The following is an 18,811-nucleotide window of genomic DNA, read 5'->3' on the forward strand; positions in this document are numbered from 1 at the left end:
GGCCTTGTTGTTTCCATTTATGAGCGACTACCAGCCACGCAGCTATAGGTAATAGCATGAAGCTACTTGGCTGTCTTTTGGTGAGTGTTATCTGTTTTGGATCCCACATTCCGCATAACCAAATTTCCAGATCGTTGGGTCCAATATACGGGAATATCTCTTCTGTGTTCATGAATCTCTTCCCAACACGATCTTATTATAGGACAATCCCACCAGATATGTTTCCAATCTCCTTTCCCCCCACACGGCCTCCAACAAAGAAATTATGTTGTTGGATACATTAGGTGTAGCAATTCTGGAGAATAATGCCATTGAAACATTATCTTGTACCACATTTCCGTCGTTTGTATGGAGCGAGCGAGTCTGGGTATTGCCCTCCAAAAATATTCCCAGTGTTCCTTCGATGTAGTATTATTTAATGTAGATTCCCATTTCTTGATATAGTGCCATTGTACTATTGTTGAATCCTCCAGTAATAATCTATATACATTTGTAATTTCCTAGAACCAGTTTGGGTGGTAATGTATTTCTCAAACGGTGTGAGTTCTCGTGTGGCTGCCGCCTTTGTCTCGCGACTGTTTGAAAGTGTCGTATTTGATGAAGGCGATATCCATCTCCCTCTCCCACTCCTAGGTCTCTTTTACATTCTTTGAATGTTTTACAGGTGTGGCCATGAAACTTGTACTTTCATGTACCCCACCTGCCTCCAAGATTTGAAGGCTCTGGGTGCCAGACTCGGAGGAAATGCCGGGTTTTGAAATATCTGAACAAATGGGTAGGGGAACGTAGATAAAATGCCTCCTTTGATAGCAGCATCCCACACCTCCGTCACTAGGCTCACAAGTGTACTCATTTTGATATTAGGTGGTCTGTGATTCCGGTCTAGCCACAGTAATCCTTAGAGGGGTGAACCCGCGACTGTTCAATCTTGGTGCGCCCAGATATTCTGACCCTCCCCTGTAAACCACTCCTTGATGACCCGCAATTGTGCAACTTCATGATATTTATGGAAATGAGGGAGACCCAGACTACCCCCATCTCTTGGCGCCTTGAGGGTGGTCATCGATATACTAGCCGGTTTGTTCTGCCAGATGTAAGCCGATATAAGTTTTGTAAGTGAGCTAAAGAATGTTTTAGGGAATGAATCGGTAGGGCTTGAAAATAGTACAATATTCTATGGGAAGGAGGACCGTCTTGATAACCCAACCTGGATGTTGCAAGTGGGTTCCACCAAAGCAAATACATTTTTAATTTTGCTAGCAAGTACGGATAGTTCACCCCGTATAATTGTTCCGGCCTTTTTGTGAGAACAAACCTTAAATATTTTATACCCTTCTCCGCCAATGCCAATTGAGTTGGGCTCTGAAGGATGTGCCTCCGGGTCCATTGTAGCAGAGGAGTGGCTGTCACATCTGCCCTGCAGAGGAGAGTCCCTGTCATGGGCTCTGCCAGGCGACAACGTGGGCGTTTCTGCTCATGTTTGCTAAGCATTACTGCTTGGACTCCCTTTCAGGCAAGGATGCCCGTTTTGGTAAATGGATGTCCAACTGGCCGTGGATCTTCAGGAGACCAGTGGTCTGAACACCTCCTCTGGACTGGACATTCTTTCAGCTCTCACTACTGGTAAGCCTCCGGTGTCTTTTGAGAAACTGATGGCTAAGGTAACTGATACCCTGAGCATATCTCCTCCGTCCAGGCCCAAAATTCAATTTGAGTTGACAGACATCCTGGATGAAGGCCCTAAAAGGGAGACTTTGCTAGCATTCAATGTGGCAGTTGAGGCCCCGGTTCTAAAGGTGTGGGAGAGGCCTGCTTCTACACCTGCGTTTGACAGGCAGTTGGCTAGGAAGTATTGTCCTGCCCCCTCAGATCTAATTTTGTCCCTTCATGCCTCCCCTGCGAGCCTAGTCGTACAGGCCATGACAGCAAGCCATCCACCTTTCCTCCTCTCCCCTCTGATAGGCAGTGTAAAAGGCTCGACGCCTTTGGGAAAACAGTTTTGTGTCGAGTAGCCCTGCCATTCATGGAGCTAATGCCTCTTGCACTATGGCGAAGTTCTCATTCGCTCTATGCTTTGCAGTGGCCAATGCGCCTTGGCATATCCCTGACGGGGAAATGTGGGAGGTCTTCCTGGCGATGGTCAGTGATGGCAGGAAGGCCTCACGTTAGATCTTATAATCAGGACTAGACATTTCTGATTCTGCCAACAGATCCATGGCCATGGCACCAGGGTTTTCGCAAGATGTCCTGGCTAAACACTTGGACATGTCCTTTGACTACGGAACTTGTTTGGGGCTGAAGCTGATGATGCCCTCCAGAAGTTCCAATCATCGAAAGTGACAGTGAAGTCTTTGGCTCTGGCCATGCAACAACCTCAGCGCCTTCTGTGAGTGGTTGGGGGTTTCATCCCTCGGCCTCATATGTCCTGCATGGTCATGACCAGGCAGCTCCGGGAAGACTGAAAGGCAGGAGATTCCAAAAGGATTAGCTGTAGAGTTGCTCCCAGAGGAGGAGTGGCGCGTCTCACTGTCCCCATAGCACCGCAAAACCTCTGAGACTTTCTGCAATGAATCCCCTTGGGGTGGTGGGGCTGTCCCTGTTCAGCTCGGAATGCGTGGGGGGGGTGGTCAGGGAGGCTCTACCTGTTGAGCTCCGAATGCTTAAGGACCACGTCCGACACTTCAATCAGGACTACTGCCTCTCGTTCGTGCAACACCCCCGGACCATGGCCCTCAATCCAACCCTTTGCCTCCGTACGTCATCCTCTTGGAGGAGGCCCGTCAGCTTCTCTCAAAGAGCTCAATATAGCTGGTACTGCGATCGGAACGAGGCAGGAGTTAGAAGGAGAGGGGTTTGCATCCAATACTGGATCTGCTGTTGCTGAATTTGTTTCTATGCAAAGACAAATTCAGGATGGTTACTGGATCCTGGATCCTGCAAGCCCTATCATTGGACCTTCGGGATGCCCACTTCAATATGCCTATCCATCGGAAGCACAGGAAGTACCTAAGGTTCTTGGTGGGCCAACATCATTAACATTCCAAAGTCCTGCTGTTTAGTCTTTCTTCGGCTCCCAGGTTTTCACCAAGCCGTTAGCAGTGGTGGCGGCTCGCCTAAGGAGGGGAAAGCATTTTTGTCTTTCCCTGCCTGGATGAGCTAGCTTCCCAGATCTAGTGTTGGAGCACTTACTCCGAGCATGCACTCTATTGCACAGCTTGGTCTTTACCCTGAAATTCAAAGGTCTCCGGTTTCGCGGTCCCAGTGTCTCTAGTTTATCAGAGCATTCTTGGTCACTCGCCTGGACAGGGCATTCCTGCCTTAGGGCCGAGTGGCAAACAAATTTCAAATGGTCATTGTTCTCCATTCCCAAGAACAAGTCTTGCTGCCTCATTACAAGTGAGGCGGTAAGTGGTTAACGGCGCCGGTAAAGGTGCTGGCGTCGTTAACCCCGTACTGCCTCATTACGAGGTTCCCTCGAGGGACACGCTCTGGACGTCTGGTCAGACCAGACGTCCTTTGCGGGTCCTGCGAGGGGACCAGCATGCTAACAACGGGCCCGTCATTAACGGGCCCGTTGTTAGCATGCTCCCCATTCCCATTGAGCCCTGTGGGGGCTCACATAGGAATGGTGATGGTCCGGGTCCGGGTTCCCTGAACGGGGAAATACTGGGCCCTCCAAAGTTGGAATGGCCCGGTATTTCCCCATTCAGAGACCACGGACCAGAGTTTGGAGGCAGCCATGTCCACTTATTTAGGGCATGTCTACCTCCAAACGCGTAATGAGGCCCTTGGCCTCTTGTTTTTCTGCGCCTTCTGAGAATCATGGTCTCCTGAACCCTAGTGGTCCTGGAGGTGAGGCTATTGTAAGGAAGGCATGGTATCAAAGTAAGACAGACAGAAGTGATACCAGTTCAACTGTGTTTATTGAACTTTATCAGGGTTATGAAAAATGCCTATCTAAACCTAAATATAAGATAGGAGCAAGCTATGACCATCAAATAATAATTATACAGTCCTAGTGGAGTCTAGTCAAATAAAAAGGGCCTATACTTAAAAAAAAAAACAAACAAAAAAAAAACTATTGCTATCTTTACGGCTGTGCTACAAAATAGTGTGGGATAATGTACACAAAAAGCAAGAAGTGTACACAAAATGATAAGTCCGGATGTTTAGGTCGTTGGTTTCCCTTCCCCATGTTTTTAGCACAGGACAAGGCTGGTCACGCCAGCACAGCACACTCCTGGGCTTCTTTGGCACATGTCACAGTTCCTTTCACCAGCATCCAGGCCTTCTGTGCCCAAGTCTCTTTTGTGCAAAGTCTCTTGCCTCAGAGGACCTGATGTACCATAAACAACAAAGAAAGTTCCTTTCTCAATATTCACGTCGGGCGATTTACTCTTCACCCTGGACCCCCTCAGCAAAGCTCTGATTCTTCTTTCACAGTTAGCCTCCCTCAGTCGGGTTCGGACCAATTTCAATTTTTAGGCATCCCTCAGTCGGGTTCACATTTGCCACAACAATCTTCTTGGGTTTGTTACTGCTCACCCCTGGATCCCCGTCTTCCGGGTTCAGGCCCCTTTCCTACAATTAGTCCCCCTCGGCAAGTCTCAGACCAATTTCAGTTTACAGACAATCGGAGACTTTCGAATGTGCACAGGATTTAACGTAACCCACTGCAGGACCACTTCGATTTTACAGTTCAATAATTATTCCCTGCTCATGGCGTGGGCAGAAACCAAACGGAGACCTTTGAATGAGCACCCACGTGGCACCGGACCACTTTGTATCTGGTACCTATCTTCTATTCACAAAGTTCATTTGTATTCAAGTTCTCTTTCTTCATACAATGTTGCCGCTTTCAACCTTGAGCATAACACAGTGTGGTCGGCTATCAGTTTGTCCAACTCACTGGCTGTGCTGAACTCACTGGCCTTGCTTTGCTGTCGGAGTCCAGGACAGTATCACAGTGGCAATCGCTTCTCATCGCCTTGGCTATCAATGCAGGATGGCTCTGTGTACCTTTGGCACCTGCTACACCGTTCGTCACTGCAATCCCTGGTCTTAAGTTTCTTTTCCTTGAGGTTTCTTGAAAGCTGCTGTTCTGTCTTTAAAAGGGCAAGGGCATTTCCCTCCTTGTTGTCCTATTCGATCTCGCCGCCTTTCTCCTCGGTTTAAACTGCCATTCCCGAATTGCTTCTTCCTCGTGCGTTTTGCTTTGCTCAGAGTGTGCTTTCATGCTCTACCTTTTATCCGTGTGGGGAAGTGTGATGGAAGTAAGGTGTGTGTTTGGAGGAAAGGCGGTTGATGAGTCCCTTCAGGCTATCAAGACAGACACAGAGAATGCCCGGGCACTGGGAGCGTTCCAACGACGACGGCCGTCCTTTTGGAGCGCCGGAGGCAGACGGTGCCTCCAAGGGATCCGGCAGTGGCTCCTCGAGCGGCAAGATCTTCGTCGTCGACAGGGAGGTCAAGGAGGCAAGGCGGCCTCCAAACAAGATTGAACCGACCGTGGGGTCGGGCCCCCGCCGAAGCACCCTGGTGGGAGGCCAGCTGACGAGGTTCGTCAGCGTGTGGGAGTCAATCTCCACCGACCGTTGTGTGCTGGACGCCCTGGCCCAGGGGCACGCCCTCGAGTTCCAGAAGAAGTGCCCTCGCGTTCCACCCGTGGCCAGGAAGGAAAATCACGTCCCTCAACTACTGTTGGCAGTAAGGGCGATGCTCAAGAAAGGTGCCATTGAGCACGTCTCAGAGTATTCGGGGCTCCGGACTTTACTCAAGGTCCTTCCTCGTAAAGAAGAAGACAGGAGGATGGCATCCCATCCTGGACCTGCGACGACTGAACAAGTTCATCAAGGCACAGAAGTTCCGGATGGTCACCCTCCAGCACGTGCTGGGACAGCTGGAGGAGGGCGATTTCCCGTCGTCGTAGGACTTGGAGGATCCGTACTTCCACATCCCCATTCTAAAAAGACACCGAATGTTCCTCAGGTTCGTGGTCCAAAGGCGGCACTACCAGTTCAAGGCCCTCCCATTCGGATTAAAGTCGGCACCCAGGGTGTTCACCAAGTGCCTCGCACCGGTGGTGGCACGGCTGCGCCTGCAGGGGATCCACGTCTACCCCTACCTGGACGACTGGCTCATCCGGGCAAAGACAAGGGAGCTCGCCGTGGAGCACACTGAGAAGACCGTCCAGCTGCTCACGGACCTGGGGTTCTCCATCAACTTTCCAAAATCCCACCTTGTCCTGTCGCAAGTCGCCCTGTTTCTGGGATCCAAGCTCGACACAGTGGCGCGGCTGGCCTCGCCGTCGGAGGAAAGGACCAGGTCCATCCTGGTCAAGGTGCAGCGTCTGTTGGCTACGGACATGGCCAGAGTAAGATCTATCAAGTTCCTCCTCGGGATGATGTCCTCCTGCATTTATCTGGTGGAGTTCCTCGACACCCGCTTGGTCCAGTCAACGGGCAGCTTCGAGGACAGGATCCCACTCAACGAGACGTTCCGTCAGGCGATCCGGTGGTGGGGTACCCGCTCTCATCTGTCGGCGGGCACGGACTTTCAGACCCCAGCTCATCAGGTGACAGTGACGACGGATGCCTCCCTGGAAGGTTGGGGAGCGCACTCTGGAGATCTTCACGCGAGAGGCCTTTGGCTCCCGGAGGAGAAGTCACTCCACATCAACATCTTGGAGCTCGCGCAGTGTTCTGGGCCCTCGGGTCTTTTCTTCCGCCCCTCAAGGGCAAGGTGGTGAGGACCTTCACCGACAACACCATCACGATGTTCTACATCCGGAAGCAGGGCGGAACCAGATCCCCTGCCCTATCCAAGGAAGCCCAGGAGCTCTGGCATTGGGCCGTCGCCCAAGGGATGTTTCTGGTGCCTTTTCATCTGGCAGGAATAAAAAAAAACACCATTGCGACTCACTCAGCAGAGAGCTGCGCTCGTGCCATGAGTGGGAACTACGCCAGGATCAAGTGGATCGACTCTTTCGAAGATGGGGCGAACCCCAGATCGATCTTTGTGACGGCGATGAACACCAAGTGCCAGGGGTTTGCCAGCAGGTTCCCCCAGCCGAGGAGCATGGGCGATGCTTTCTCGTTCCCCTGGGACGTCCTATTTCTTTATGCGTTCCCTCCGTTGCTGTTGCTGCTCCGGCTCATCAACCAGCTCAAGAGGTCCCGGTGCAGGATGATCCTCGTCGCACTGGCGTGGCCGAGACAAATCTGGTTCCCGGACCTTCTGGACTTGTCAGCGTCCACACCAGTCAAGCTGCCAACGGACACGGATCTTCTCTCCAGAGAAGGAGGTGCCATTCTTCATCAGAACCCAGTCGCTGAACTTGCAGGCCTGGCTCCTGCAGCACTAGAGTTTGGAGGGTACGACATCCCAGCCGACTGCAGAGAGGTTCTTGCAAAGGCCAGGGCGCCCTCAACTCTCAAGTGCTACGGACATAAATGGAAGAGGTTCTCTGTCTGGTGCCGTGCACAGAAGATTAACCCTCTGCGGATTACGGCCCCTCACGTATTGCCGTACCTACTGTCATTGGCCAAGGCTGGACTAGCTCACGCTTCCATCAAAATACATCTGGCCGCCATCTCACGATAAACCAGGACTATGGGACAGGCGTCCTTGTGGTCTCATCGGCTTGTGAAGGAATTCATGAAAGGATTGTTCTGATCATTCTCGCCGGTGAAGGCCCCTACCCCGGCGTGGGAGCTCAACGTGGTGCTGACCAGGCTCATGGGGGGGGGCCCCATTTGAGCCTATGCATTCGGCACCGTTGAAGTTTCTGTGGTGGAAGACAGCTTTTCTCGTGGCCAACACCTGTGCACGACTGGTGGGAGAGATCCAGTCCCTATCTTGCAAGCCACCATACTTGACTTTTCACGACACGAGGGTGGTGCTGAGGACGCACCCCTCCTTCATGCCCAAGGTGCCGTCGGACTTCCACCTCAACGAACCCTTGGTGTTGCCAGTTTTCTTCCCGTCGCCTTCGTCGCCGGCTGAGAGGACTCTGCACTCGCTGGACGTAGCTAGAGCGCTGAAGTTCTACGTGGACCGCACGAAGAGTTTTCGGAAGACGTCACAACTGTTTGTGAACTTTGGACCTGTGAATCAAGGGAAGGCTCTCTCGAAGGCTTCCATTTCCAGATGGCTCTCCGGCTGCATCATGCACTGTCACCGGTTGGCAAACCGACCGCTGCCCGGCCGTCCGAGAGCCCCCTGACCAGAGCGATCGCTGCTACCACGGCGTTCCTTTCTGGTGTGCCCCTGCTCGACATCTGCAGGGCTGCGACGTGGAGGTCGACACACACCTTTGCGAGATTCTACTGCGTCGATCGGGACTCCAGGTGAGCCTGGTGAGGAGGTAAGAGATGCTTAATGTTGAGTGTTTTGGTATTGCTTAATGTTGAGCCTGTTGCCACCTCCCGTGGTTGTGCATGTGTATACTGCTATGTATTCTTATATTCATGAGCATGCGAATCCATGCCAGAGCCCATGCTGGAGAAGGAACAAGTTACTTACCTGTAACTGTTGTTCTCCAGCATGGGTCTGGCATGGATTCACGTGCAAACCCTCCCCCCTGCCCCTCTGCGGCTCTTCACTTGGTCATACTGCCACTTTACGTGCTACCAAATCTGAGGATGGCTGAGGATGGCTGCCAGAGGCGGGGCTTAGGGAGAGGGCAGTCATTGGCTGGGGGCAGTATGACCCAGAGACCAGTGATTGGTTACTACTAAGAAAGACAGGTCAGAAACGAAACTGATACTGATTTTTTCTATACCGAGGATTCCTGGCCTGACGACGGGGAATATTCATGAGCATGTGAATCCATGTTTGTAAGCATTCTCGGCCTATGGAAGTGATGCTCCTTTTCTTTTACATATTCATGAAAAGGGAGCCACGTCGTCAGAAATGTCTGATAGGTCCCTATTTTAATCGCACATACTTTCTCCATTGCTAATACTCCCCAGAAGTAGGTGTTTGATGAGTGTTGCTGTTGCCCCACTTGTGGCATAGGTTCCGTCTACTTCTGCACCCAGCAATATCATCACTGGCGTGTCTGGTAGTTGGGCCCCTGTGATCTGTTTTAATATTTCTCAGCACCTCTTTCCAATATATTCTGGATTTGGGGCATGTCCAGCACATGTGACCCAGGGTTCCTGTATCAACATGGGGGGGCGGGGTAATTTGTGTTCATTCCATGTAGCCTTTGGGGGGTCAGATACCATCTGTGACAAATGTTGTATGCTGACTCTTTTATTGCCGTACATTTAGATGTTTTTTGGGCTCTCCTCCAAATTTGTCCCCATTCTTTCTCCGAAATAGTAATCCCCAAGTCTTCCTCCCATCTAGCCATGTAGGGCAGGTCATTTGTATATTGCGTTCTATCTAATAGCTTGTAAATTCTCGATATCCCTTTACCTGTAGACCCTTCCCTCATGGTTAAAGCCAATCCCAGTGGTGTGCTTGTGCCTCCCCTCCTTACATCCCTTTGGGAGAGCCAATGTCTGGGTTGCATGTATTTGTACCTCTCTCCCTCTCCTATGTGAAATTTCTGTTTGCATTCCTCAAACAGTAGTGGGTTTACATTATGATTGAAATCTTTCAATTTATCCTTTCCTTCCCATCTCTCCCAGTATTTTGCCTTCCTTCCAGGAGTGAGATCTTCGTTATAACACATTGGACTATGAGGTCCTAATCCCTGGGTTGTTATCCCCTCATTTTAAAGCTTGGTCCCATCCCTGGAGTCAGTTTTTTGTTGCCTCTAATAATCAGCCTCCCACTCCTCTATTCCCGTTTCCAGGGCATTTAGTGCCCCCAAGGGGAGGGAGGTCGCCTCCTGCTCCAGCCTTTTTGTGATTCAGATTCTGACCATCGTAACATGGGCGCTATTGGGGCTGCCTAAACTCTTCACATCTGGGACCCCCAGGCCTCCCATCTATGTCGAGCGAAGGAGAACCGACCTCTGAATCCTAGATTTCTTTTTGTGCCATATGAACGAGAATATCTCTCTTTGCAGAGTCTTAATCATCTGGGTTGGTATGCTTATAGGAAGTGAACTAATTACATATAGTATCGGGGTATTATTGTCATTTTGACCGCCGTTATTCTGGCGGACCATGAATGTTCCTGTGTGTCCCATCTATGTAGGTCCTCTGTTAGCTGATTCCACAGCGTCTGAATATTTGCTCTATATAGATATTTGTATCCCTTTGTTAATGTTATTCCCGGATATTCTATGCCCTTCTCTTCCCAGGTTGGAGGGTGACCCCTGCTCAGTTCCTTTCTTTCTGGTTATCTGTTATGTTAAGGGCTTTAGATTTGTCGAAATTGATAGTGAATCTTGAGACTGCTGCGAATTCTCGTAGTCTAGCCATCACTTGTGGCAGGGTTCCTTTTGTGTCTCTCAAATATAATAGGATGTCATCCGCATACAAAGCTATTTTGTCTGACCCTCCTATGCTTTCTATTCCCAGGATGTTTTGGTCCTGTCTAATCGTGGTCGCCAATGGTTCGATTGCCATAGCAAAAATTAGAGCGAGAAAGGGCAGCCTTGTCTTGTACGCCTCTGGAAGTTATTGAGTACCATTCTTCTAAATGCCGGACCACACCGAATGTAACTAACACCCATTCCAAAAATCACAAATCCAGACTATTAAATGCTCATCTCGTGTCTAGTGACACTATAGAGAATTTCTGTTTGGTTCTAGTGCCCAGCTCTATTACGTCTATTGCCTTTCATATGTTGTCTTGCGTGTGTCTCCCCATTATGAATCCTGATTGGTCTTCCCTGGTAAAACTCTAGCCAAACTCCCTGCCAAGACCTTTGTGTATATTTTTGCATTGCTATTCAGTAGTGAGATGGGTCGATAGTTGGCACATTCTGTTCTATCTTTTCCTGGTTTGGGGTTCAGCACAGTGGTAGATCTACCCATGTCCTTCTTGACTGTTCCTTTCTCTCCAATTGTATTAAATGGGCGTGTCATGGGCGCTAACAAGTGTGTTCGGAAGGTTTTATAGTATCCGTTTCCAAACCCATCTGGGCCAGGCATTTTATTACCTGGTAGGGGATGATATAGCCTCCCCAATTTCCTCCGCCGTGATGAGCTTTTCTAGAGCTTCTCTTTCATCTACCTTTAGTCGGGCAATATAACTTTCCCATCCTAAGTTGTTTGCAAACCTGTGTCCATTTCTTCTCGTTTTAACCGGTTAGCATGGAAGTGCTCCATGATCCTTATTTTGTCCGCTTCTGCAACATGTAGGTTGCCCTGCTCATCTTGCAACCTTGAAATATAATTGCTGTTTTTTTTAGCTGATAATGGCCAACTAGCCTTCCCCCTCTTTTGGTGTAATATGTTTGGTTAGTGTTCAACAGAGTCTGTCTGCGCTGATCGCTCTGCCATATGTGCCTCCAGTTGCGCTCTAGGTTTTCGCAATGTACCTAGCAAGCTCTGTGTTTGTTTGTGTTTATGTTGCGTTTCTGCCGTTTGAACCTCCCTTTCCAATTCCTTTCTCACGGCTTCTCCGCCTTTTATATAGGATGCTGTTTGTGACATGAATTCTTCCCTTATCACCGCTTTCCTAGCATCTCATACCATCTGCTAATCCGTTTCCCCAGTATCATTCTCTTTAAAGTAGTTAACTATCACCTTTTCCATGTGTGCCCTAAGAGCGATATACCTTAAGATGAGTTAATTCAGCCTGCATGGTTTTCTGCCCTGGATCTCCATTTGTAGCATCACCGGAGCATGATCCGTGAGGTATTTGACTCCAATATCTATTGCTATTACTTGGGCGAGTATCCCTTGTGTACTGCTGAAAAATGTGTATATTCTCTTTTGGTATTCTGGAAGAATCTCCAGGTTTCGATAAGGTCTAGATTTCTGAAGAATTTCCCCAGGGTTTGTCGGATTCTATTATTGTTTGCGGGAGGGAGTGTTTTATCTAAGATAGGATCCATTACACAATTGAAGTCGCCTCCAATTACTACTCTTGCATCAGGTACCTATTTTCTGGAGAACCATGTCCATAAAAAGATCTTGCTTTTCGTTTGGGCCATAGAGTGCTATCAGCATAAATGTTTGTCCTCCCAAAGTGCCTTTAAGTACCATATATCTCCCCTCTGGGTCCCGGTAGCAGAACTGCCCCCGAAATTTCAGTGAGGTTCCTATCAATATTGCGACTCCCCTAGTTTTGGTCCCACTTGTAAAATATTGTATGGGGAAAGCGCGATGTGTCATTCTCTTCTCATCTGTAGCGAAAAGGTGTTTCTTGTAGGAAGGAATTTAAACCATGCACGTTACTATTTTTATGTCAGCCATATTCAACGGGTTGTATGTATACCGCCTGCAGTTGCCTTTTGTATTTATCCCCAATCTACAATAAGATCTGAGCCATGTAACTATCCCTTAAAACAGCAAGTAACTCAACATGCCCCCCCCCGGCCAACAAACACATAGTTTATCTGCATAATTCACCAGTTGGTTATCGGATCTTGGCGAGTTAACCTATCGGGTATCTATCCACCCGCACCTCTCCCCTCCCCCCTTTATCCTCCTACCCTCAATCACCCCTTAGGTTACCGCATTCTACTTGTTCTGCCCTTTCTTGCGAGTTTCTTATACCTTTTCTTTAAGCCCTTCAGGGATTCTGTCCCACAGGTATGAGTTTTACATCTCACCTTGAAAATGTTCAGGTGACCTCGTTATGCTTCAGGCCTCTCCCTTTTCGGTAAGGGTGCCCCTGTCGCCACCCTTCTTTCCTGGTTGTGCGTCCTAAGCGTTTATCAGAGTCTCTTTCCTGTAAGTGTTCTGATGATCGTGGGTCATCGTCCTTGCTCATCAGTTCCGCCATTTCCTCCTACTTTGTTATATGGTGTACATTGCCCTGATATTTGAATCTGATACCACACAGGAAAGTCCATCTGTAACAGACCCCTTTCTGTTGTAGCCAGCTTGTAACCACCCAAAGCAGTTTCCTTCTCATCAGCGTGGCTTGGCCATATCTTGGTAGAGAGTAATATGGGAGTTTCAAAACTTGATTGGCTCAATAACTCTTGCTGCTTTCATTATCTGCTCCTTTTCTCGAAAAAAGCGGATTCTTGTAATCACATCTGGTTTTTCTTCTGTTGGTAGGCGTTGCATATCCTATGGGTTCTATCGAGGATTATCTTCTCTCCTTCCGCATTTCCCAGTATTTGTTGGAACAATGCCTGGACGTGATCATGCGGTTCGGTTTCTGGGACCGACGGTGGTATGCCTCTAATTCTAATATTGTTCCTTCGGGATCTGTTTTCACTGTCCTCTTGCTTTGCCACAACCCATTCCATTTGATGTTCAACTGAATCCATTCTCTTGGCTAGTTCTCCTAGTTCTCCTAGTTCTCCTAGTTCGTATCCTTGTTCGTATCCTTGCTCACATAATGTCGTCTCTGTCTCTTCCACCCTGTTCTCGATTACCGAGACCAGTTTTTTCAATTCCGTGATTGACTTGGTGAGGTTTATAGCAGTCTTTTATCTCCTTCTTTATTTCTGCTAGCATCTCCTGTTGGTCCGAATACCTGGTGTTTTCTGTTGCTTCCTTTCTCCTCCACAATAGTGGTCTGCAGCTGGTTCAAGCCTCAGACTTCCGGATCCTCTCCTTTCAGTGTGTGTTCTGTGTGTGCTTTTCCCCTTCGGGTGGACTGGTGCCTGGTAGCCTTCTCCGATTGTTTAGGGCTTCACAACCTTACTTTTGCTCCTTATGAGTTTTACTTTATTCTGTCATGCTGTGTTGATGCAATGTGTTCTCTTTAGTTTTATTATTCTTTTACTTCTGAGCATGTCACGTTCTTTTGCACCTTTGCTTTCTTTAGCTGCGCTGCATTTTCTTTTTTCTCCCCTCCCTGAAGCCACTTATCATAATCCAGGCTTTTCCCCCACTCTTTGGCTTGCCTTTTCCTGAGTCCGGAGCTTTCAGTTTGCCCAGAGCCGTTGGATTCTAAGAGTCCTACATAACGGTTTGGAGTCGTTTGCTGTGCAAATTAATTCTCCCTCTTCCTCCGCCTGTGCCGCTCTCACTGTCTGTCTTTCCTCTGTTTGAGGGACAGCCTCGTTCCTACTGTGTCGTGGATCCTTCCTTCAGAAGGGGCTCAACATGATTATGTCCAGCAGCCGGGGTGGCTCTGGATTCTTCTTCGTTGCTACTGTGTTTCCTCCACATTACATAGGGGGAGCACTTCATCCCTCGGACGCTTCCTTTTCACTCATTGCCCTTGTTGAGTGCTTTGTAGGCCAGCCATGGCTTCCAGAGCAGTATGCCCCCCTTCGTTGTGTTGATCGGCTGGGTTTTTGCATGGCCTATTCAGTGGCTTTGGTCACTTCTTTCTAGATGCCGCCCTCCATCTTGAGAGGATCTCTTCCTTTTCCCCGACGGTTTATTTCTCTGGAACGCTGTGTCTAGTCGTGTTCTCAGAGCTTGGGGGGACGGTCCCTCAATGTTCCGATACGCTCCTCATGTTTTGGGTGGGTGTGGTCCCGTTTTAGGGAGGGGTTGGGGGTCTTGATTCAGCCCGGGTACAGAGCTCACTGAGAGAGCATGTCAATCGGTGCTCGGCTGGTCACACCCCCCTTAACAAACCTTATTAACTGCTCCATGATCCATGTAACCTTACCCATTGCATTAAAACAAGTCATCATTAAACCTCTTCGGTGGGGGAAGCTTTGACTAGACCCCCACATCCTGGCCAACTACGGACATATTGTTAGCTTGTCCTATTGCTCCAAGATTGTAGAGGAAGCAGTTGGCCTTCAGTTTCAACATATCTATGATTTCTGTGATACACTGGACCATACAAGTACACATTTTGCCCCGAGCACAGCTCAGAAAAGAACTTCATCAAAGTCTGGTGCATGATTCTTTCTGTGGCTGAGGAAAGCATACTTTTCGTGGTTTTCTTCTGGCTATTTCTGCAATATTTTACAAATACTGTTATGAAAACCCCAAGCCAGGGTTAGAAATTGAGGAGAGCTTGGAGCTATTTAGCTCCTAGCTATAGCTTAGTTTGACCTGATTAGCTTATTTATTTGAATTTATAAAGCATGCATCGGCCCTGAGGCATTGTGGTGCTGTTACAGAGGGCTCACTTGGATACATATTCATAGTATGGAATAAGATACAAAACAGTTACATGGTTGCTTGCTAAAGTAACGTAGGTATGTTCCATGGTTACAGAGGAACTAGATCACATACAGTCTAATTAAAGAGCTTTGTTTTCAAGGCTTTTCTGACCATGGTGAAGGAAGTTACATTTCTGAGTTTGAGTGGTAGTGCATTCCAGTTTTTAACTGCTAGCACGAGAAGCTAGCCCTACCAGCTTTTACTCTTTTGAAGGCCGGAACTGTGAGCTGGTGTGAGTATTGGGCCCGTTCGGGTCTGTTTGCGGGCATCTGGGGAATTCTTTCTGACAGGTAGGGTGGTGCCAAGTGGGAGAGGCATCTGTGGGTGATGGCGAGGGTCTTAAACAGTATACGTTCTTTTACTGGGAGCCAATGGGCGTCTCGTCTGGCCTGAGAGATAAGGTCTCTCCTTGCGATGTTTAGAGCCGCTATAAGAGCTTTATTTTGTGTGATTTGCATTTTGTTGAGGTTTTTGGATGAGGTGCCTAGGAGAAGAGAAGGACATTGCAATAGTCCTGCTTAGCCCCGATGGTGGACCTAGCTATATTAAGTCAGTTTTTGGCTGAGAGGTGCGGTTTAACTGCATTAATAATTTTGGTTGTAAGAGCTGCTGAAGATGAGACTAACTTGACGCTTCATTGATTGGGTGGAATCAAGGTACACACCCAGTGTTTTGACTGCAGCAGAGACCGTGATTATGGTTTTCTCAATGCAGAAGTTGCTGTATTGTCTGTCTAGTTTGTTCTGAATTTCCTTTGGGCCTACCTGTAGGATTTCTGTTTTGTCTCCATTGTGACATAGACCGTTAGCCGCCATCCAGGCCTGGATGAAGGCATAGGTCTCCTTGAGGGTGTTCAGGTCTTGCTCATAGGAACCGGAGAGGGGGAGGAGAATTTGCGTGTCCTCGGCGTAGTTTGTGAATGCTACGCCGTGCTCGTCTAGGCCATTAAAGAAGGGTAGGGTGAAGTTATTGTTGAGGGTGGGGGAGGTGCCATGACCCTTGTGGGACTCAGCAATTGATGGGAGATGGGGTGGCCGATGCCTGATCAGAGAAGACTCTCATGACTCTACCATCTAGAAAGGACGTAATCCAAGCTGTGGCTTCCTGGGAGAAGTGGGCAGCCTCTCTGAGGTTTCTGAAGAGGATCTTGTCGTCGACCAGATCGAATGCGGCCGACAGATCCGGTAGAAGGAGCAGCGCAGGCTTACATTTGTCCATTGTTTCTAGTAATTGGTTCTTGAGGTCGAGCAACGCAGACTCAGTGTCATGGCGTGGACGGAATCCAGGTTGCCTTTTCCCCAGGATGTTGTTCGATTCCAGATAAGACCGGATCAGCAGATATACAGATTTATCTAGAATTTTTAACAAGAAAGGCATGGTGGTAATTGGCCTGTAGATGTTGGGGGAATCTGGATCCAGGGTTTTTTTATTTTTTATTTAGCAGCGGTCAAACCCATGATTCCTTGAGGGAAGGAGGGACGATACCTGAAGCAAATGAGGCATTGATGAAAGCTGTGAGAAATGGAGCTAGTGACTCCGCACAGTCTTTGATAAGGCTAGCTGGGCAGATGTCACCCTTGCAGAGGGATGGCTTGATATGTTTCATGATACATATGACTTCTGCTTCAGTTATTTCTTTAAAAGCAAAGGGCTTTTGGTCTTTATTCAGCAGAGAGTCAACTGGAACTGCGTCAGGCACAGTGACTTTGGGCAGGGGGTTGAATTGAGTGTTTATTTTATTCTGGAGGGTGCTTATTTTGTCAAGCATGGCATGTTGAATATTATTGCACCAAATATCGACTTTCACTGTTTGTTGTGTGTTGGTTCGGGTTATAGCAAGTTCTTTGAATATTGCGAACAACTCTTTAGACTCAGTTTTGGCATTAGCGATTCTGAGTTTGTATGATGAGGCTTTAAATACAGTGATAGCCTTCTTGTATTGTTTGGCAATAGTTTTGTAGGCCTCTTGTGTGAGGTCAGTGAGGCAGGATTGCCATTTGGAAAGTGCTGCTCGCTTAAGGGCTCTTAAGTCAAGTAGCTCTTGGGTTAACCAATAATTGGAGTGTTTGTTGGACTTGGCACTTTTTTTCTGTAATGGTGCAATGGCATCTATGGCATCTTTGAGAGTGCCGTTGTATAGGTCTACAAGCTCTGTGGAGTTATTAGAGAAAGGTGGTTTTAGAGCTGGTGCTTCTAGGTACGGTAGAATCATGTCTTTATTGAGGAGTCGCATAGATCTGGCCATGGCTGACGGCACTGGTGTGGTGGGTTTAGATTTGGCTCTGGATGGTAGGTGGAAGTGTAGGAGATGGTGATCGGTCCATGGTCGTGGTGTATTAGAGCTGATGGCAGCTGCACAATTGTGATCAGCTATCCAATGCAGTATGTTACCTTTGGAATGAGTCGGGTTAGTGACTCTCTGGATAAAACCCATATCTAGAAGAGCTTTGGCAAGGGATTTGCCTTCATCTTTTGGGTCGTTAAAGCCCAGATTGAAGTCTCCGAGGCATATTGCTCTAGTGTTGTTTTTTAAATTGTCTCCTAGAAGATGTAGGAGATTACCTTGAAAGTCAAGAAGAGGACGTGGGCGATAAATGATGTGGAGCGTTGTTGTATTGTTTGGTGAGAGGGATATCTTGACTGATAGGGCATCAAAGTTTTCATCAGTAGCCAACTTTGTCTGGAATCGAGTGAGTCTTTGACTCTGAGGGCGACACCTCTTCCCTTAATGGAAGTTCTGTCTTGCCGGAATATGGTATATCCCGGAGGGAGGGCTTGGCAAATAGCTGGTCCAGAGGCTTCGTGTAACCCAAGTTTCTGTGATAGCGAGAATGTCAAGATCCATGTCAGTAATCAGGTCATGAATCACTGTGGCATGGCCTGGAATGGACCGCACATTGATAAGAGCACATTGGATTTGTCTGGTGGTGGGTATGCTGGTCTTTCTGATTTTGGTGGCTTTTTGGGACCTAGTATCCTTGTGGATAGTATGAGGGATGGTAGGACTGGTGTAGTTGAGGGTAAGGGCAGATGGGGAGTTTGCCTTCCTAGGTACATTTTGAATGTGGACGAGAGGTGTCCAAAGCGGGTTCCTAGCCTTAGACTCCTCATGGAGAGGGGCATAGGGCAGTTAGGGAACTGTGTAACTACTGGGGCACCTTGTAGGAGAGGCGGAGTTGGAATAGGGTGGTGTGGAGTGATATGAACTGCAGTGGGTGTCTTACCGGGAGGGTTCGGTATGACGTTGCGAAGGACAGGGAGGAAATGTGTTGGTGGAATTGTATCAGAGCAAGGCAGTTTGGGCGCCATGCTGTGTGCAAGACTCAGCACCTTCTAGGTGGTGGCAACTACAGCACAAATACAACTACAAAGCAGATATGGGTACCTGACGCAAAAGGACCAGTTGGGTAGTATGCTGATAATATATGCTAGGCATGTGACTTTATGCTGCTTGCTTGTAAGAAATAATTTGTGCAGTTTGTGACTATATGCTTATTAGAAGTCTAGGCATGTAACAATCAAGCAATGAAGAAGTTTGAGCTTAGCGTACATGAATCACAAGATAAGGGAGATGAGCTATAGTAGAGGCTGAAAATTGAGTGTGTTACATTAACAATCAAGAGAGTAATGCATAGTATAGGACGCTAGTTTTG

At 48.3% G+C, this 18,811-nt stretch overlaps 1 protein-coding gene across 1 annotated transcript in view; it reads left to right on the forward strand.

Annotated features, from left to right (window-relative positions):
- Nucleotides 1–18,811, forward strand: part of RANBP17 (RAN binding protein 17) — a 2,111,817-nt gene that overhangs the window by 327,445 nt on the left and 1,765,561 nt on the right. The gene's annotated exons all lie outside the window — the stretch shown is intronic.

This window comes from Ambystoma mexicanum, chromosome 3q, assembly GCF_040938575.1.
Source record: "Ambystoma mexicanum isolate Mex_15411 chromosome 3q, UKY_AmexF1_1, whole genome shotgun sequence".
NCBI classification, from domain to species: domain Eukaryota; kingdom Metazoa; phylum Chordata; class Amphibia; order Caudata; family Ambystomatidae; genus Ambystoma; species Ambystoma mexicanum.